This window comes from Haliaeetus albicilla, chromosome 26 (assembly GCF_947461875.1).
Source record: "Haliaeetus albicilla chromosome 26, bHalAlb1.1, whole genome shotgun sequence".
Lineage (NCBI taxonomy): Eukaryota > Metazoa > Chordata > Aves > Accipitriformes > Accipitridae > Haliaeetus > Haliaeetus albicilla.
Window position 1 is genome coordinate 16,727,557 of NC_091508.1, and position 18,570 is coordinate 16,746,126.

Genomic DNA, 18,570 nt, shown 5'->3' on the forward strand with positions numbered 1-18,570 from the left:
GCACGCTCCCAATGGCTTCCCACCCCGTGATGCTGAAGGCAGGGCCAGGGAGATGCGCCAGCGTAGGCACTGCCGACTTTGTCCTGGCTTCCCAGCAATGCGCCCGCCGGCCAAGGCTGGCAGCTGCCTGCTCCAGGCGGGTCCCTTGGTCCCCTGCCAGCGGGTTTTGCTGCTCCATCCGTCCAGCCGGGGATGTCGGACCTGCATTGGTGGCTGCGGAGCCTGTTTTGCCTGTGCCCATGGCTGTTTTATTAAGACCCTGACTTGCCTCCTGGGTGCTTTTACCTCCCCTTCCCCAATCCCTCTCCTTCCGAGGTTACAGAAAAGATTTTTTTCTTTAATTATTTTTTAATTTTGGTATTTAAGCTGGTTTAGCGGCTGCAGCAGTGCGTGTTCCTGATAAACAGCCCGGGAGATCCAGAGAATAATCTCTCTGCTTGGTGACGGCAGAGGCGCCTATCGCAGCTGCTGGCAGCACGCAAAAAAGCCGTCCTCATCCGCTGCCTGCTCTATCAGCCCAGGGAGGGGAGAAATTGCCTCCATCCTTAATCACAGAATTTGAAATCCCAGCTAGTCTGCACCTTTTATTCTTCAGGTTCACAGGGTTTTGCCGTGTGGGCAGGGGGAGGAATAAGCAGCTCTCAGATGGGAGCAGGAGTTGGAGAAGGGAATGGGAAGAGGTCAGGCGAGCAGCAGCTCCTCTCCCTTTGCCAGGTATCTGCTGGACTCGCCACCCCGTGACACTTTCATGGCACCTCTCTCTTCAGGGAGGTGGGTTAAGGCTGTTTTTTTTAATATAGAGTCACAAAATGCTGCCATCACAGGCTAGTTTGTGCTCCGAAGGTTTGCGTAACACTGCTGTGGTTGGAGAAAGTAGGTGCACTGACAGACATGCTTGCTGGAGCACTAGTGCTGGGGCAGCTCCCTGAGAAGTACCGGGGAAATACAGTAAAAAAGGGTGGATGAAAGGATAGAAAAACACAGGGAAGAGCCAGAGATGCTTTGTTCTTGCCTCAGATAAACACCAATGAGAAAGATGCTCAAACTTGTCCATGTTATAGACCAGGTCAAGTAAAGGAACTGGGTTTGTGGCATAAGAATGGCCCAGATTTATATACATTGTCCAGAGAAGCCGATATGCTGGTGTTGGACTGCAAGATACTGCAGCCTAGCAGGTAATGAACCTCTGTCTAGAGGACATGTGATGCCGAAGCCATAATATCTGTTAGGGGGTAGTTCTGGGGTGCAGGTCAGGGCTGGACATACCCCAGTAACCCCACAGTGACTACAAAGCAGCAGGTGCTTCTGCGCTCTGCTCAGCACCGCTAAATGACAGCGTGGCACCCGTGCATGTGGGCTGTCACTGCTGACAGTCTGCTCAGCCCAACAGTGGAAACACAAATGCCCGCCATGCTAGAGAGTGGTGTCGGAGTCGCTGGAGATTGCCTTTAATGAGACAGATAAAGCAAAATGAAAGCAAATTAAGACGCAGGGCTGTGGGAGCTGTCTTGTATGCAGTGCCGTGACTTTCTTGGAGAGAAGCTGAGGTTGCAAATGGTGGCAGAGGCACGGGAGAGGCCATCATAGGAGATGGTCATCTTGCATGGACTCAAACCAGAGAGCAGTTGAGTCCTTTCCAGTGCCTTTTGCAGATATCCTACTCCTCCACATCCCACTATGGGATACAAAGCAGACCCCCATGTCACACCTTTGGTCTGAAGGTGCATGAAGAACGCTGTCAGTATAATCCCCTCTCTGCTCCTCTCTCCCCCTTCTCCAGTGCCTGAGGTGGGTTTTGAAAGCCCTGCAGTCACAGGAGGCAACTTTCCAACTGCATCCCTATGATGGTGATGGAAATCACCAGCTGCCTAAAGCAGGGCTGCTGTGGTCCAGGGCTGCTCAGGACATTGGCAGTCCATCCCAAACTTTCCATTGAACTCACAGCATCTGAGCTATTTCTGTAAAAATCCTGCGCTGGGTCAGGAGGCAGGAAAGGGGCTTTTGCTCCAGCCAGATCTGTTCTTGAGCAGAGACTGTTTAACACAAAACCCCCTCCTGTTTCTGAACAAAAAACGCTCAGGCGTTGACTATCAACGTGAGCAGCATTGCTCAGGCAAATGGCGTTTACACCCTGAAGCCTTCAGACTTTCTAGATTTCACCTGCTTCTCTGCAGAAACCCCTTGAGAAAATGTTACTGAACAAGGCAATACTTGGGTGGATAAATTGCCTGGAACAAACGAGCTGGAATTCGTACGATCCCATTCTTCATGTAAGAAAGATGTCACTCCTTAAGCAGTCCCTGGGGAAAGTGCCCACCCTGGGGAGCATCACCCCAGGCTGCCTGTGTTGGCCGTCTCCTGCTTTGGACTGAGCTGCCTGGGTTTCCGTGCACTGCAGTGCTTTTTGCCATCCCTTCCCAGGAATCGTGGGGGGGGATCAGAAACAGCAGCAAAGCAAGCTTTCTCCCCCTTCCCCCCCCGCCCCAGCCCTGGGCTGGAGGGAAAGGGGATGAGACTGGCTGCTGAACTGGGGTGTCAAAAGTGAGATTTGGTGCTGTATTTTGCTGGTGCCGTGGGAGCCGATCCTGCCACCAAAGGCGTTTTGGGACATGTACCCTCCAGTTGTCATTGCTCGTCCCTCTCATGGTGCAGCTATCTCTGCCTCAACTTTCCAGCAAGCTGCCTCCAACGCTTCCCAGTCTAAAACCACGCTGGTTTAGAGCGCCAGTGTCATCCCCCCTTCCATGTCTGATTTGCATATATTTGCATCGCACACAGGTTTCTGGGAGGGGAGGAGGCACTGGAGAGGCACATCCTTTATTCTGGTTGGTTTTTTTTTTTCTTTTCCCCTTTCAGCAGATTTGTATTTATTTATTTAAACCCAGCGCTACTGCTCTGAGGGGCTTGCTCTTCACTGGGTCCCATCGATGACTCAAAGGTGGACAGAGATGCTGAGCTGGTGCCCCATCCTGGCATCTTTGCTCTTCCCCCAGCCCCATTTCCAAAAGCTCCTCCTGGTCCCTGACCACTGCGGAGCCACAGTCATGTGTCCACAGGTCCCCAGCCTCCCTCCACGGAGCACTGGTCCCCACTGGTGCTGGTCCAGCATCCTTCTGTGTTGGAGACCGGTGGATTTAGGGGGAGGTGATGGGCTGGGAGGAATTGGCTTCTCAGGTCTGTATTTTTCCAGTTTTCCAGCCAAATTGGAAATGCAAACAAACCTGTCTTCCCCTCCAAAATCCAGGCAGGCAGAGCTCTTGGTTTTTTGGCAGTGAATCTTCCCTTCCAGGGATGCTCTCAATGTGAAACGCCTCTGGGACTGAATGCAAGCCGGGTGTAAACTTACTGGAATTACCACTCGCTATAGGCAATTGCACGGGGCCTGGCGCTCACCCGTCTTCCCATGGCATCTCCTCTGGTGGGCTCTGCTGCTGCCTGGCCTGGGCAGGGGGGTAAAGGCTTCCTCACCCCAGCTCCTGCCTTGTGATGGCCTCGCAGAAGGGAAATAAAACTCAATTTTCCCCAAGGTCTGCTGTTTTTTCCCTCTCCTCTCTGGTCCCTCTCTAGGTTTGGTTGCCCCCCTGGCACTCCTGAAGGGCTGGTCCAGCTCTCCCTCCCTTGGGATTTGCCACTTCTCTTTGGAAACAGCAAACCCTTTCCCTTGGGATGGGTTTCATCATCAAGGCCCCATCCTGGGAAGGGAACCTCTCATTTCCCTCCTGCCATATTCCCCCTCACCTCAGGGTGCCGGGGAGGTGGGCAGCTGGGGTAGCACGTGTTCAGGAGAATGTGGTGACCCCTAAACTGCTCCATCCCTGCGGGCAACCACTGGTGTGAACCTCCAGGAACTGGGCAATGGAGCTGATGCATCTCAGTGTCTTGGTTCTCGTTTGCTGGTGTACCCAGAGAGATTTGAGACTGGGTATGGGATTTACCTTACGGGCCATCGTTTCTGATCTTCCTCTGAATTACGATAATGTGAACTTCTCTAGGGATATTCCACACATGCCCTGTGCTGGGTGAATTCAAGGTGTGGTTTTAACAGAAGTTAAACTGATGCATCCCCCCCAACCTTATGTGTTCACTTCTTTCCACATAAGCTGTGTTTCTTCCCAGGTCCTTGCGCCGTGTGGACTGACTGTGTTGCATGGAGGGAGGGTTACAAGCTGGGTGGGATCCTGGGCTGGCTGGCCAGGAAGATGCACGGTGTCTGCATCCCTGGTGATGCTTGGGGACAGTCCTGCCTGAGGGCTGGGCAGCATCTTTCCTCTTGGGGTCATCCTGAACTGATCGGTCGCAGTTGTCTGACCATCCCTCGCGGGCAGTAACACTGCTGGGGTACAGTTAATATTGCTTGTCGTAAAGAACTTTAAACAAGTGGGTTCAACCACCTCCTCTGCCTGGTTCTCTGTCCTCCTTGGCCTCGGGCATGTCCCTTCATGTCTCTGCTATGCTGGCCTTTGCTGTAAGAGGGATGGGATCAAGGTACCTCCTTGCTGGCATACCAAGGTAGAAGGGCAAATCAGCAGGAGAATATCATGTTGGGGTCTTGGTCTGTCACCAACTGGGCTGTGCAGACACTGGGGTGTCTTCAGCTGGATTTCTTCCTCCCTCAGGGCAAGATGAGAAGAGACCAGCCCATGTGTATGGATGAGGATAGCAGGACGGGGAAGGTGACAGCGGCCATTGGCACATAGGACAAGGGGAGGTAAGGTGCATGGTTCCTGGAGCGGCGAGGTGTAGGGCGTTGGGATGTTGGGATGAGAGGGGACCAGCCCTGGGCACGTGGAGCCTCCTGGAATATCTCGCACCTGGCTGGGGTTTAATTTTTTATGCGAACTCCTGTTTGCAGCGAATGTGACGTTGCGGTTGCTGGTATTGCAGAGTGCGGAGGCGAGCTGCTGAGCTGCCGACTGTGCTGAAAGCTGGCTCTAACCGAGCAAGGGGGAGAGCCGGCTGGCTGCGGCTAGCACGGCATGGCATGGCTCTGCCCGCCGAGGGCTCTGCCGTCCCTGTGCAGTGCGGAGGCACCTGGCCAGGGCTGCGTGGTGGGTGGGTGGGTGCTCGGTCGTCGCCAGCCACAGCCTGGGTACGCAAGATCTGGGCTGGCAACGCAGCAGGGCTTGGCAGATCTCCATGCTGGAGACCATCTCCTTTAAGACCTGGACTCGTGTTATCAAAACCCTGAGCATCCTCCGCGGTGAGGGCCACAGAGCCCCCCAGTCCGGATGGGGATGGGGAGGCATCTCCAGTGCAGGACACAGCCCGCTTTTTGCTCCCATGCCCTCTCGCTTGTGAAGCTTTCCAAGCTGCCCAGCTCAGAGGCTGTTTGTCTTCAGCTTGACCGTTCCTCCGCCTCCCCCGCCTGTCTCCTCCGCTTCCTCATTCTCGGTGTCGGGTTGAGCAAGAGCAGAGCGAAGCCTCCTCGGGATCAGGGTGAGGCCGGGGGGGGCCTCCAGTTCCAAGTTCCTTTTTTTTTTTTCTCTATTTTTTTTTTCCTCCTTCTTTGCTCTGCACACAAAGCTGGGCTATGATGAAACTCCAGCTCTGTCTTGCTCGCAGCATTCATGCACGGCACATGCTGGAAATAATTGTCCTTGGTGGAGCTCTGCAAGCTTCAGAGCGATTTAACCGAAAAGAGGTGGAAAGGAGTTTTATTTCTACATGCTGTGTTTCAGACTCACTGCAGCCCCAGGTTCATCTACAAGCTGGATCGGAGGCAGGAGTGAGCTCGGGCTGGATCTGCAAGCCCTGTGACCGTGGCCATGTAGTTCCAAGCCTGAGTTAACGTATCTTGCCATTCAGCAGCACTTATTATGTTGGGCTTGACATGGCTTTGATCTGCTCAAGCTCAAGCAGAGCAAGCTGTGGCTGCCTGCAATGCCCCGCGTAGCATAGGCACCAGTACGGGCTCGATGCAAACCCTCCTGTTGGTTTCTCCAAGTTTGGGATCAGGTGCTGCAGTGGGAATTTTTGTAGGTGCCAAGTCGTGCTGATAAGGGAAATATGTTGGATGCACACCGCATGTAGAGTATTCCTCGCAACCTGGCCTCTCCTTTATGTGCCTTAAATAAATCGCAGATGATTTTGTGAGTCTTGCTTTACATTTTCTAGCTGTACAAACTAGCTGGGCAATGCCTGCTAGGAATGTTCTGTCTTTTGCATTATTTTGCTGGGCAGAGGGAAGCGTGGTAAGCTGAAAGAGAAGGGTTGGCTCCAGGACCTTTTGGAGGTGTTTGGAGCAAGGATTTTGTCTGACCTGTGTTAAGGAAAGGGCCTGTCTTTGGTGCAGAAAGACAGGGCAAGGACAGAGCAGCCAAGGCCACCATAATACCTCTTTGAATGAGATTCTGTCTTACCCAATGAGAGCTCCCTGTCCTGAGCTCCAGCATGTGTCAGCAGGAGTTGCATGTGGGGAGTGTGCGCTCAGCACCATTCAGGATATAGCTCATTCTTCTTTGGCTTGCTTGTTAGTCATACCAAGTTCTCCTTCTCCTTCTCCTCCAATTCACACAACAGTACTGCAATTTGTCAGGGTCTGTTGTGGAATATCTGTCCACAAAAACATTTTGTTTTCTTCAAACTTCCTTTTCTTTCCAAATGGCCAACCCATTCTTCTGTGACTCTCCATAGATTTCTGCTCTTGGTCACCAGGGATCTCCGTTATTGTCCATCTCAGCTGGCTTAGTACTTTGCGGTTGGTCAAGGTCAGATGTGACTGTTTTCTGATCCAACTGGAGAAAAGCCCAAATCCTTTTGCCATGAAAACTTGGGACTGGCAGCACAACCATCCACCCCTTGGTGAGGAGGACCTCCTTGCCACTGCTTTTTTTGGTTTCACCAGCTTCTGTTTTCTAAGTGCCAACTGGAGTGAGGAGCAATATGCAACCTCTAAACTGTTTTCTTCTACCAAGTCAGTAAGATGTGATCTCACGTGTGCTCCTCAGGGCTGTGCAGGAAGAGGCTTTTGCATTATTTACTCTGTTTTGGAGCTGGAGCCAGACCTGACCCTGGTCTTTGCTCAGCTGAAGGCAGTAGAGGTAGGAGCGAAGCCCTCCCAGTAACACCATCGGAGCCACTGGAGCTGGGCTCAGGTTTCTTCCCAGGCTGGCTCTCATGGCTCAGCAGAGTCCGGCTGTTCTCCTACTTGGTGTAACGCTGACACGGGACTTTTTAGCTCAGCTCAGCCCTGGTGTAGCTTCCCCAAACACCACCCGCCTGTGAGGTTTTGTGCTCAGGGCACTCGAGCCAGGCTGAGCCAGGGCTGGCCAGCCCTTTACAGGCGCTCGATGGTGAGGCAGAGCCAAATTCTTGACTTCTGGCCCTTCGGCGTCGGCCGGGGTCAGCGTGGGGTGGGGAGGAGGAGGAGGAGGAGGAAGGCTGCAGTGTCAGCCCCGTTTGGAGCCCCCCCACCCCCTCGCCCGTGGAAACAGTCCCAGCGAGGCGCTTTGCCCGCTGGCAGCCGGCTTTGCCCCCATCCATCCTGTCTCAAGCACAGAGCCTGGAAGCGGGGGACCCATTCAACACCCGCTTTCCTCTCCGCATCCCCCCCAATTCCCCCCCGCCTCAAAACCTTGCATCGCCATAACCCCCCCCCCCTTCTCCCTGGCTGCTTTTTCTTGCTAACCTCTGCTTGCTTTGCCTCTCCTCCCCTCCCTCCCTCCCTCCTCTCCATCTCCCTCCCTCCCTCTCTCTGGGGGGAAAAAAGGTCATTGCGCAAATGATTAGTCAGAGCTCAGTTGCTGTAGCAACCGGCTGCTGGAACTGGGACAGGCGTGCAGCGAGGACAACGGAGAGGTCGAGCATCAGCCAGGGCTGGGGGAGCCCAGCCTTTGTATTTGCTTTCAAGAGCCGGGGAGCCAGGCGGTGCGAAGCCCCCAGCTCCACGCCACGAGTGGGACCCTTCCACCAGCAGCCCCCAACCGCTCAGCTGCGCGTTATTAAATTGCCGGCATCTCGATTGCAAGCGTGGAGTCGGTACGGCCTTGGCGTTTCTTCGGCGTCTCTTGGCGTGGTGGTAACGTCCTTCGCCGGCGGTGCCCTCTGCACCGGGAAGGAGGCTCCTGCCCTCGGCAGAGCGGCCGTGGAGCCGGACACGTCGTAGTTTCGTCCCCGCGGCCGAGCTGGGGGGGAACGAATGCCGCTGGGGTTCAGGGCTCCTTGTCCTCTTGCAACATCCCACACGTGAAATATGAAGCCAAGTTCCTCTTGATCCTGCATGAAGAACCAGGTGTTAACTGTGTCCTGCCCATTTCCAGTTCCAGAGCGCTGCAGTCCCTTTGCCTTAGTTCCCCAAGCAGCTTCAAACGCAGACTCTTCCAAATTCTCCTTCTTTCCTCCCTGCCCTAAACTCGAGGACGGCAGCTCAGCATGCAACATCCATGGGCTGCTTGGCCTTGGAGTACAGGGCAAGGGCTCTTCTGGGGATGGTCGGGCCACATGCACGGTGGTTTTCACCATCATGGTCATGGTCTTCAAGTGGTTTTGTTGCTGAGGCTGCTGGATGCGGACTCAGGACCGTGCTGTGTGGGCTCAGCCTGTCCCAGCCAAGTCCCAGCCTAGACGATGTGGCTGAGGAAGGCTGGTGGCAGAGCGAGCAGGGGTGCAGGCAGGGACCCCTCCAGTCGTCTCTTGGCTGGTGGGACCTGGTGCTGGGCTGCAGAAGTGGGGAGGGTGGACCCCATCCCAGTCCTTGCCCTGGGCAGTGCTGGTTTTGCAGCACGGCAGCTCTCCCCTGCAGCCCCCAAAGCGCTGCTGCATGGGCCCTTCAGGGGACCTCCACGTCCTTCTGGTGTGAACAGGGACCTGTTCCCATCATCAGCTCCCTGCTCTGGGGCAGATATTGGTCCTGTGCTGGTGTGGGGTGGGAGACCCCTGCCACTTGACTGTCTCCATCTCTGCTGTTCCCCTTGCACACCAGTCCTTCAGGGCCTGAAGACTGGTTTATCTGCCAGCGTGCACTGCCTGGGTCTTTGAGCAAACTGCTCTTTGCTCTTTGTGCGTTAGGCAGTGATTTGGGGTCATGCTTCTTTCTGGGACGTGTGCGGAGGGTGAATGGGCCTGAGGTTGCAGAGGGCTTTGAGACCCCCAGAGGAAAGCACGGGGGAGGAGTAATGCACTGAAGTGGTTGGAAATTGGTACAAGTGCTGCTCGGGAGGGGATGTAAAACCTCCACTTTGGGAGAGCTGGGTGAGCTCTGGGCAGGATTTCGGGGATGTCTTTGGTCTCTTGCTCAAGGTTGAGCTCTGCACATCCATCTAGGAAGCTGTGGGTTGGCGTCCTCAAGCCTAGGAAATTATTTTAGTCTGAGTTTGTGGGAAACAGCAGGAAAGGGCTATGTATGCAGAAAATGGCTTCCAATAAACACGCTTCCTTTGGGAGCAGAGAGAAATTGCTGAGATGTGCTGGAAGTCTTTTCACTTTCCTGGGACTGTCCTTGATTGCCAAGAGCGAGCCAGCCACGCACCACGGCCACGCTGCCGCTCGGCGATGTTCACAGCCCTGCTCCAAAAACCCATGTTCCCAGCTCTCCATTACCCTGCAGGTGGAGAGGGGCTTTCGAGGGCACCGCTCGCTCTGCGTTGCCCACTGATGCTCCTCTCAGTCCTCTGAGAGGTCCTCCAAACTTCTTGAGGTTTCCCTTGGCTCCCAGTGTTTCCTTCTTTCCTTCTTTTTTTTTGAAGCCATGTGATTGCAGAGTGCTGGCAGGGGGGTTTGCTGGTTTAAGGTTTTCTTACATCATGGCTGCAGAGACAAGCTTAGCAGCATGACGTCAGAGTGGCCTACAGGCTCAAAAATCAGCAAGGAAATAAAAGCAAGCCAACTGGTCTCCTTTTTTTTTTTCTCTCTCTTGCAAATCTCACTATTTTAAAGGCTGTTCCCTGATTTTTCCAGAGTCTGGAAATCTTTAGGAGCTCTGGATGCTCAGGATTGGCCATGCTGTTCCAGTGGGTTTTTTTGTCGTATTTTCCTTTGGAGGTGGTGAGTAAAACCTGCAGATTCAGTCCAGCCGACTAATATTTCATGTTATCGCAAATGACAAAAGAAAGGAAGAATGAATGAATGTAAGGCCTCCAGGAGAGGGACAAAAATCCCTGTGACTCACTCAAACACTCTATTTTTGAGCCTGAAAACACAAAATGGTGTCTGATCCCTGCTGCCCCTTGCAATGGGCTAGGAGACCATCACCATCCAGAGTTGGGGCTGCCAAGTCCACAAGCCATTGTGGACTCCCATGGTGGACTATTTTCTTCTACATCTCTCCTCTCAGCCCCCTCCTCGCTCCTGAAGGACCCCCAAGGTCCAGATTGAGAGATGTTGTGCTGGTGTTTGAAGGGATCAACCTTGCCCTGAGCATCAGTGAGCTAAAAGAAGAGGACATTGGGGGGTTTTCCCCTATGGATGATATCCAACAGAGACTTCAAGGGATGAGCGCTGTCTGTGATTGTTTGGGAGTACATCCATGACCATGCAAGAGCTTACTGCTTGGAAGGGACGTAGGAGGGGAGAGCTTGGGGACATCCTAGTCCCTCCTCAGGCAGTGGCAGAGGTGATGCAGTCCAAGGGGATGGGGAAGCTTTTGGCAAAGCAAGCGCTTGAGGTCTTACCCATGTCCCAGAGGCACCACTCTTCATTGGGACCCACCTGCAGAGCAGGATGGGACTGTTTGTGATCCCTGGCTGCAGAGCAGCCCCGGCGCAGGGCAGGATGTGACCTAGGCTGGGCTGAGCCTCTGCTGAAAGGAGCAGCTGGGCAGGAGAGCACAAGGGAGAAGGCACACAGCCCTTCCCTCAGCTCTCATCTCAGTAAGCTTGTGTTCTTCCGAAGAAATGTACTGGTGGAGCATTTGTCAGCGATTGCCATTGAAATGGGCAAAAATCTATAATGTGGGGTCAGGCCCCTTTTCCAGGCTCTCATGTCATGAAATTCCCCCCACCTCCTCCCTAAAAACCGCAGGGAGCAGCCCCCTCGCGCGGCATCTCATCTGGCTGACGCGGCTCGGCTGTAGCCCGTACCGGGAGGTCGCCGGCAGATGTCGGCTGTCGGTGGCAAAGAGCTGGACTGGTGTCCTGGGGACGCCGCAGGTCCGGGCAGCTCAAAGTGACCCGTCACCGCGGCTGCTCTGATGGGTGAGTGCCACGTGCTGCCGGCGCTGCCGGCCCGGGCTCTGCCGTGGTGGAGTAGACAATACTCCTCGCTGGGGTCCGTTGAGGGAAATCCACCACGGAGTTAATGCGTGCTCTCCTTTCAGTCGTCTTTTGTTAACGGGTTTGGCCTGGTGCCACATGGGGAGCGCGGGCAGGCAGTGCTAGAGGCCAGCGGGGACATTTTTTTGTTCAACATTGTGGCTCCTCGGTGGAAAGGACGGTTGGCCAAAATGGGACACGTACGAGCGCAGCGGTCACTCCACCTGCGGAGGAAGCCAGCCGCTCTCTTCGGCATTGAATTCTCTGGGGCTTTGCGGGAGCATGAGGAAGGTGCTTGCTCCCAAACCCTCCTGGGGATTTTCCTTGTGCTGCAGCAGATTGCTGCTCCCGGTGCCAGCTGAGTGGGTGCTCGGGTGTCCCATCTGTAACGCCCAGGAGAGATCTGCCCCCCACTGGAGATGGGGTTTCCCTTGATTCAGCAGCACTGGGGCACTGGGTGGCCAACATGAGATGGCTCCTCTGCCCAACCCAGGCCAGGTCCAAGTCCTGCTCAGCTTTGGTTAAGCCCAGCATTGTGAGCAGATTGCCAGATTTGGCCATCTTCGTCTGCTGGAAACGCTCCCTGTTTCGCCCAGCCTTTGTTTCCTCCCAGCTCCTCATTATTTTTCATGGCGTTTCCCCTTCCTACTCTTGTGCCGCTCAAGGGTGTTGGTGCAAGCTCAGCTTTCGGGCTCGTGCTTGTTCAGCTGAACGCTTATCTGTGCGAGCCGGGTTATTTCATGTGCTCCCCAGCACGAGCGGTCCCTGACGGCAAGGCTCAGCCCTGGCTCGGCTCTGTAACAACAGCCGAGAACAGCACGTCCACGTGAACCCAAGCCCCAAAACGGCCCATGGGGAATGACGCAGCAAAGGTGAAATATCAAAGGGAGACGGGAAGTGCATGGCAGGAGCAGGGGAAATGGAGGAGAGAATAGCCGGAGCTGACCTCAGCAGGGCGGGAAGCCCGGCTGCACGCATGGAAGGGAAATGGGAAAAGGATACAGCTGGGACCAGCCACGGCACCCGCGTGCTCTGCCCCAACGGTGTTGCTGCTTCCCACTTTTCCCCGGGATGGGCTGGAGGAATGGGGCGGCTCAGGGCTAGCCCCCGGCAGACCAGGGCTCCCAGAGGTGCCCACTGGGAATTGCAGCAAATGGACCCGGCGGGGCAGCTTGGGAGCTTGGCCAGGAGCCACCAAACAGCCACGTGTGACCAGGGCTGCTCTCGGGCACCCGCATCCCCTTGTGCCAGGAGCTGGCTGCAATGAAGTGGCCCTAATCTGGTGATCGTCAGCTCCGGCCCGCTGCGGATCCGCCACGGTGCACTGCCAACCTGGGTCCCCAGGTTTGTTTAAAGGTGGCGTGGGGCAGATCATGTCCTTCCAACCTTCCCCAGCAAGTAGCGAGAGCCAGCGGTGTCACCACGATCAGGGCCGCCTGTCGAGAAGTGGCACAAGCCGTCCCAGGGTAGCTGCTGTCCCTTCAAGTGCTCTCGGCTGTGCCCAGGGACGGCTGACATTTTTTTTTTTTTTTCATGTGGAGTTTTATTTTTAGCTGGAAAAAACCCAGCCTTTAAAAAACAAATGCACACAAAGTTTTCATGAAAAATTCTCAACATAACGGGATTTTTCTCTTCTTTGCAAAACTGCCTGTGACATTTCTAAATGAAGGGTTCCTCCTGTCCTTCTGCTTTTCCCCCCTCAATCTTCAGTGACATTTCTCCCTTCCCTAAGCTGCCCTGTTTTTCTCCCCAAGATATGCTCTTTCAGGAGGAGGAACAGCAACTATAAGGACTGTTTTTTTCTGGAATGTTGTTTTTCAAAATCAAAAAAAAGGAACATGTAGTAGAGAATTTACAAAAACATCCCTTTTGAACCCATTAAAATAGAATGGGATTAATAATTTTGGTTGTTTCCCCCTTCTTCCAGCTAGTTTTCATCTGTCTTTAGCCTTTGGTGTGGGAGAACTTGGACAGTAAATGGCAGAAAGCAGCTCCCACTCTTTCTTTACTCAAGGGAAGGATTTTTCCATCCCAGTTGAGGTCTTCCTTTGGGGCTGGAGAGGAGCTTGTGAAGCTGTTGGCACCCAAAAGCCAACATCTGGAGGGGTTCATGCTCCCGACCTTCTCCTCTCTCCAGTGGAGGGACATTCAGAAGTCATCATCAGGGCTCTGTGGGGTCCGTGGGGCTGTGGGAAGGCTGGGCTTGACCCAGAGGTAGTTCAGGGTGGATGTGAGAACTTGGGAGCCAGACAGCAGAAACCTCAGTTCCTGGGGTCTGTTCCCAGCTCTCCAGCAGCATTGCCCAGGTGACCTTGGAGAAGTCACTTTGTCCCTCTTCACCTTCATTTCCCTACCTGGGGAAGAGGAGAGCACTTTCTTTGCACCCATGGGCTTAGGCAGGTAGTTAATACCTTTTGATCGCTCTGAGTTGCCACAGGGATTTGATCAGCCACCATTGACTCGGTTGGAGCAGAGGACAGTAGTTTTCCTTCCAGGTTAGAAATACATTGGTTGCTTTTCAAGAGCAGCTACTGGTTTCTCAGAGATGAAGGCACCGGAGGTGGGGACGCTTCTGTCCTTAGACAACATGGCTCTCTGCACCCTTTTGGCACCCAGAAGCATCCAAATCAGCAGTTGCATTGCAGAAATTTATCCTCTGTGGTGCATCTGAAGGTCTCACCTGAAGGTCTTCACACAGCTTGGCTGGGGACATGGCACCACAGGGCAGAACTCTTTGTCCTTAGAAGAAAACACTTGAGGCCATGGCAGGCTGAGGTCGCATCTTCCACTGCGGAAGTCTGGGCTTGGCGGCCCTGATTCAGCCACCCAAATTAAAGTCATTTCCCAGAGATCCCATTGGAGTGGAGGATGCTGCTCTGCCTCAGGTACCCAACCCATCGGCTGGGAAGGGGACCCGCTGGGGGATGTCTAGGGAAGGGGCTGGTGTTCATGCACACATCTGGTGGGAGCTGCTGCCCATCTCTCTTCCCAAATCGCAGGGGAAATATCAGGGCTCATAGGCAGCGGCTGCCTGCAGCCCACGTGGGAGCCTTGCAGCCCCCGGCCATGCAAAGCTGGAGCAGGGAAGAGGAGCAAAGCAAACATGCTTTGTCCAGGCTGTTTATTTTGTGCTGGGGTAAGGGATTTTTTTTTTGTTTCAAACATGCGATGAGTGTGTTACTCAGCCATGACTCGAGAACTTGTGAGCAATAAAGTCATCCCGAAGTCTGCCAAAAAAAATCTTCTTAGCACACCCACCTCATCACACGTTCCCACTGTAGCTACTTTAGTGCGATCTGCTGCTGAAAGGCGGCTACCTCGTGGGGAGGCTGCGATAGCCATCTGCGAGCTTGTGGCAATGGCCCATGGACAAACCCGTACCCATCGGTGTCACCTGCCTGGTAACTGGTGCTATTTGCCAGCGGCACTGCAAAGATGGTGGGCTGGGGTTTGCTCCAAAATCCAAGAGAAAACAGAGCTGAAAGGGGCTGTGTAGTCTGGTGTAGTCTTCTTCCTGCAGCCTGTGCTGGGTCTTGGGTTTGGGATGTCGGTTTTGACCCTTTGGGATCAAGACCTGACCTGAAACCCCCAGGAGGTGGAGAGCCATGGACACCTTCTTTCTCCTGCCCTGCACTGACACAGCTCCCTCAGGGCTGACTGGATGTGGGGTGACTTGGGGCTCCAGAGCCCTGCACTGGCCACCACTGCAGTTTGGGGTGGTGATGAGCAGTGTGGTGCATCCTCCAGGCTGCGGGGAGAATTGGGATGGAGGCGTGCACCACTGAACGAAGAGTGCTGTTGGAATTGCCTGAGAAAGTGCATATTGATGCCAAAATTCACGTTGTTGGGGGCTGACCAGTTCCCTGGGTGAGGAGGCAGGGTGCTGGGTCCCCGCGTGCGAGAGCCCTTGCCCTGGGGCGGCCACTCCGCGCGTGGGGTGGTGCAGCCCTCGCTTGGGCACCAGGTCCAAGACCTCTGGGACTGGGATGCTCCTGGAGCTGGGTATTGGGGCTTGCTGTGGGGGGAAGCCCTGCTCTTTTGAAGGCAGGAAGGATTGGGGTAAGAAATAACCCCATACTGGTGGGGTGGGATGCAAGGGTCGGCGGGGGAGACACCCCACCATCCCGCTGGTGGGCAGGAGCTGGGGGCAGTGGGGAGGTGGGTCCGGTCAGAAGCTCCTCGCCTGAATTGCCGGGGTAAAAGCCGCCTCCACCAAGGCCTCCTCTCCCCACCCCTTCCCCGCGCTGGGGCTCTAAATAATTGATAACGCTGATAAATAATAGATCTTGTATTTGCTCCTTCGCTTTTCTCTGCCGGGGCGTGTGCGCTTGCAGCCTGGCGGTGCTGCATTAGGGTTACGGGGATGGGGAGTGCGCGTCTGTTGGGCCGGGGTAGGGAGCTCTGCAGCGGGGAGAGCATTCCGGGGAGATAAAGGGCTGGTTTGATGTGTGTTCATGTGGCGGGGCTGTTTTGCCTTGCATGCCTTTCTCTTTTGCTTTATTTTTTTCCTGGAGTGAAGCCTGGCGCCAGCAGTCTGGAACCAGCCTGACAAGCTTTTGAGTTATGGAAAGGGGGAGGAAGGGGGGAGGAGAGAGAAAGAGGGAGCGAGAGAGGCAGGGAGGAGGAGGGTGAAGGCAGAGGGAGGCAGCTGGGATGTGGATTATTAGGGGAGAACAAGAATACACACAAGAGGCTGGTGGGGTGAGGGCTGGGGGCTACCGGGGCTGGCGGGGAGGGGATGGAGCTGGCTTCTAGCAAATCTTTCAAAGGAGATTTTTTTTTTTTTTTTTTTTTTGCATGGGGTGGGAGAGAGGGGGAATTGAGTCATTTTGGGCATGAAACGCAAACCTCGCCGCGTCAAGGAACAAGGAAGTTTTTTAAAGCGCCAATTAAAGGGCTTGGAGAGGTCCGGGGCTTTTAAACAGCCTTGGGAAGGGGGGGTCCTGGCCGGCGTTCAGGCTGCCGTCCCATCAGGACATTCCTTTCTGCTGAACGCTGCTGCTCCCGGCCCTCTCCTCCTCCTTTTCCAAGCTGCCGTCAAATCCTTTCCAACTCCCGCGTCCGAACCCGGAGAACTTTGCTCCGTTTCATCTCACGCCGCCTGCCTCCCCCCAGCCCTGGGCTGCGCTCGGCGCTTTGATCAAAGCTGCCTGCACAGAGAGCCCCCGGACCCCCACGCTTCGTACGCCCGGGACGTGGGAGCCAGCAGCCCCTCCAGGGGCTGGCATTGCCAAAAATCCCCCCCCGGTTGATGGAGACCCCCGTCTGCCATCACCTCCCTGCTCGGGGAAGGCAGCTGCTTCAGCAAATTGGTAGCCGCGATGCCGGGAGGAGGAGGGCTCGGTGCCCAGTGACGGGGAGCTGCCCCCCAAAATGGGAGAGAGCGAACGTGCCCCGTGGGGGCTGCGAGGGGGTAGGTCAGGCAGCACGTTTGGAAACGTCCCGCCGGGGTCCCCACACCTGGGATAGCCATGTGGCGCCCACGAGGGCCGCTCCTGCGCTACGCCGGTGGGGTTCGTGGCATCAGCAGCAACGTGGCTGGAGTCCCAAGCAAATCCAATGGAGCAGGGGTATTGCAGGCAGAGGCTGGAGCAGCTCCGTGGCACACTTCCCCCCCCAAGACACCCCCTCATCTCCTCCCATGGATGCCCAGCAGCAAGAAGCATAGGAGCGAACGCAACCTCACTGTTCCAGCCCGTCGTGCCCACTTTTTGGAGTGGGGAGCGAGCCATAGTGTGCCGGGGAGCACCGTGCCTGGGCTCAGGGGGGAAATCCAGAGCGCTGGCGAGGGGACAGGGATTTGGAGCCTCTTTGCAGGGGCTTTGTTTGGTTTGGTTTCAGCATAGCCTATTTAACTCCAACAACTGGCGAAGGTTGGGGAGAAAGGAGCTCTTTGTTAAAGGCTGAACAGCCCCAGGTCTTTAAGTCAGCCTGTTCGAAGAGCTCTGAGAAGTTGAGATAGCCTAGGGACGGGCAGATTTTGGGATGGGCAGATTTCACATCGCTCATACCTCTGAAGTGAAGCATGAGAGTGAGGGTTCACGCACCCAGCTCCCAAAGAAAAGCCTAGCAGAAGCCCTGTAAAGCACCACCACCATCTGCCAAGTCTTTGTCTTCACAGAGGAGGTGGAAGGGGGAACACCCAGTTTTCTGAAATCTCCATTACAGGTTGCCTATGAGCTGCAGCTCTTCAGAAAAAATACTTCTTTCTCTGGGTTTCCAGGAAGCAAAATGTTGCCCTCCGCTGTTTGCAGCGTAGCTGGAACAGAGAGCTCGCTGCGTCCGAGCCCGGCCAGCTTTTTGCTCCGGTGTCACATCCTTGGTGGTGGCCAGGGCCAGGGGCTTTGGGGAAGGACAACTCCTACCCAGCCCGTAGATGCTGCAAAGACCTGTGAGAGGTCCAGTCATCTTCCGTTCGCCACCACAAACAAATGCCTCCCATTCTCGGGGTGACCTGCTCCCATCCTGGCACCTCAACACAGGGCTGAGGCATGGTGGTTGGCCATGGGTTTGGTTGGGTTGGGTTCAGACTGAGGTGCGTCCGCTGAAAACCAGCCTCCTCGCACTTCATGTTTCACAAAGTAACAACGCCAAGCAGTTCAGTTGTGCATCCTTGGTCCAGTTCCTCATTTTCTCCCTTTTCTTCTCTTTCTCCTTGGCGACTCTTTGAGCTCTTTCTGGTAACTATAGAGCTATGCTGGCAAACTTGTCCTCCAGCTCCTCCTTGCTGGAGCTGCAACACAGATAGATCCATAATGCCAGTTGTCTTTTATAGACCTCCAACATCTAAGTGCTGAGGGTCTTAAACTAGTAAATGGAGGGAGTGACTACTCTTTTCTGTAGATGTGGAAACTGAGGCACAGGCATCCAGGTGAAAAGAAGTCAGATTTTAAAGCCAGGTGACATGGTTTCACTTGGAAACCTTTGCTGCATTGGCTTCCTTGGCATCTCTTGAGGTGCTGCCAAGAGGGAGCGGACCCTTTTCCCCTTCTTGCCCAGAAGAGAGCAGGAGCCGGGGACAGAGCTGGGGACACAGCCCTGTGGCCTGTCCCCAACCTGTCACCTCCCCGCTCGCACAAGGGGCAGCAGGCGGAAATAAAACACAATTCGGGGCTGGCGGAGTCGGGGAAGAGCGAGATGAGCCTTGGTGGGGAGACCAGCCTCACCTTTCATATTCTAATGCCTTGCCTTTGCCTGATTTGTGAGCTCTCGGGAGTCCTGCTGGGAATTCGCTCGAACGGAGGCACACGCCGCCGTCCCTCGGTAAATTACACAGAGATATAATGAAGGAGGAGAAATCAGTTACTCTGTGACTGCGGCTCCCCAGGGGACCTTAATTCAAATATTTGTGGAGCTGAGCAAGTGGGGCGTTGGGGAGCCGCTG

The 18,570-nt window shown here is 54.9% G+C and overlaps 1 long non-coding RNA gene across 3 annotated transcripts in view; it reads left to right on the top strand.

The window, feature by feature from the left end:
• LOC138682218 (uncharacterized) overlaps window positions 1-18,570 on the top strand; it is a 58,353-nt gene that overhangs the window by 15,992 nt on the left and 23,791 nt on the right. For all 3 annotated transcript variants that reach the window (XR_011322375.1, XR_011322374.1, XR_011322373.1), the window contains exon 2: window positions 4,617-4,708. This is a non-coding gene — a long non-coding RNA (uncharacterized lncRNA). The remainder of the gene's footprint in view (window positions 1-4,616; window positions 4,709-18,570) is intronic.